Source organism: Marmota marmota, unplaced genomic scaffold, assembly GCF_001458135.2.
Source record: "Marmota marmota marmota unplaced genomic scaffold, marMar, whole genome shotgun sequence".
Taxonomy (NCBI): domain Eukaryota; kingdom Metazoa; phylum Chordata; class Mammalia; order Rodentia; family Sciuridae; genus Marmota; species Marmota marmota.
In genome coordinates this window covers 15,043,924-15,046,034 of record NW_025999853.1, presented here as the reverse complement: position 1 = coordinate 15,046,034, position 2,111 = coordinate 15,043,924, and the positions used below count along the sequence as shown (strand labels likewise).

Below are 2,111 nucleotides of genomic sequence, written 5' to 3'. Positions count from 1 at the left end.
CCCTCGCGCACCGGCCTGGCGGGGCCCGGGCACCTCGGGGGCGGCGGGAACCCGGGGACCATAGCCGGCCTGGCCGCGCTGCCCGGCCGAGAGGTCCTGAGGGCTTCTCCGCCGCTAGCCTGGGGCTCGGCGCCCGAAGCCGCCGCTGAACTTTGCGAGACCTTTCACTTCCCGGCCGTCCCTGCCGCCGCTGCCGCCTCCTGGGCGTCCTCCTCCGCTTTTACCACCTCCTCTGGTTGCCGCGCCTCGGTCCCGTCCTTCTCCATGGGCAGTTCCACGGGATGCATTTTTATTGCACCGACACCGCGGCGCTCCGGTGCCAGCCCTCCTCCCCTCGCACCTCCACCCCTTCCTCCCGCCCGCCCCCCGGTGCTTGACAGCCCGGGCGGAGCAGCCCGCGCGGCCCGGGTCGCCGCGTTGCCGCCCCGGGAGGGGTCCACCGCGCCCCGACCAGCCACCCCCGCGGCCGTCTGGTCCCGCCCGCCTCAGCCAGGCGCGCGCCCTCCCCTCGGTCCCCAGCTGCCCTGGCGCCCCTCCCGGCGCGCGCCCTGCATCTTCCTGCGTGACCCCCCTGGTGTCCTCCAGCACCCACAGGCCTCCCCTGGGAAGCAATCTCCCACCTTCTCCCGGAACATTCCTGAGAGCAGTTGATTCCCTCTTGATCAGGTCAGGGCATGCCAAGGGGCTTAAAAAACCGCGAAACAGGCTAGCGCCTACTTTTCACGTCCCCCAGCAAAACAAGCCCTCCCTCTTCTTTCTGCCAGCCCTTCTTCGCGAGTCCCACGACCCGGGTTCGGAACCCCCAACTCAGACCCCGGTACTGGCACCGAGATCGCGCCACTAAGTAGCATTCGCTGCTTCTCTGCCACCTTTTGGGGATGGGGGCGCTTCCGGGCTAAACACTCACTGTCTATGGGTCTGAGGGTGTAGCCAGGTGTAAATGGGGTTCTTTAATCATACTCAGGGTGCTGCAAGAAAAGGGTCACGGGATTAGTTAGTGAACTGTTGAAGAACATCTTTCTCATAATTACAAAGAATTCTTTGGTCCTTCCACGCACTCTCACTCTATAGAGTATGGTGTGCTGTGCAACAATAATGTTATGAAATAACTCATGGGCAAAAATTTAGTAGTAATCACAAGCAGCTAATTAGGATAGATAGGATTGCTCAGGGCTGGTGTTTATGGAAGGAGATTAAATAGCACTGGAGTCTGGGACTTTTGCAAGTTCTGTGAAAATGTAATTCTGCTTACATATTCAGGGAAATTGGCAAAAGTTAAGACAAATGCAATTTTGTATTGCAGCGTTCGGTTTGTGCCTTTGAATATTTTCCAGAAAATTAAGTACTTTACAGATACCATTCAGTTATTGTGTGTATTGCAAGTGGGAATAATTCAGCCTTGGGGCACATGTAGAATTATTTATAATGATCCCAATCCAGTTCCTCAGGGGAGAGATAAACCTATTATATAATGTTATATATAAGAAGTTTATCTCTTCCAGGAGGGAACTGGATTGAGGTCAGAATAATCCACTTGGGAAACATTAAAAGTTATTCTTTTGATTGACATTAGGAAGTGGCAAACCAGTGTGTCACAGCAACACATATGACATTTTCCATTTAGAAAACAAATCCTTTTTTAACTATTGGGGGACTTTCTTCATATCATATAGACAGGCTCCTAATGACAAGTCATTAAAACACCTCTCCAACTGTACTTTTTATTGAAATTGTTAACAGCCTAAGACTCAGCACAATATTAACCTAATCGCCAAGGGAAGTAAAAGCAGAGAAAATATTTATTATTAATTCTGGGTCTACTATGTTTAGGCACAACTATTCCATTTCTTATTATAAATTTCAGAAACATTAACTATCTGCAAAGATCCTGCATAGATAATATACTTCCTTGATTGCTCTATAACTGGTTCTTGTTTATTTTAACAAGACAATACACTCCTTAATGGTAGGACAGCCTCTTGTATTTAGTCTATACAAAACATTTTCTTATATTCATTATTCTTTTGGGGGGAATGGTACTGGGAATTGAACTCAGGGCCTTGCACATGTTAGGCAAGCACTTTACCACTGAGCTACATCCCCAGTCCATA

At 50.6% G+C, this 2,111-nt stretch overlaps 1 protein-coding gene across 2 annotated transcripts in view; it reads right to left on the bottom strand.

Annotated features, from left to right (window-relative positions):
* Ntn4 (netrin 4) overlaps nucleotides 1–155 on the bottom strand; it is a 106,412-nt gene extending 106,257 nt beyond the window's left edge. For both annotated transcript variants that reach the window (XM_015482920.2, XM_048803696.1), the window contains exon 1: nucleotides 1–155. The gene's annotated coding sequence lies outside the window, so the exon portion shown is untranslated.
* Nucleotides 156–2,111: the final 1,956 nt, after the last annotated feature.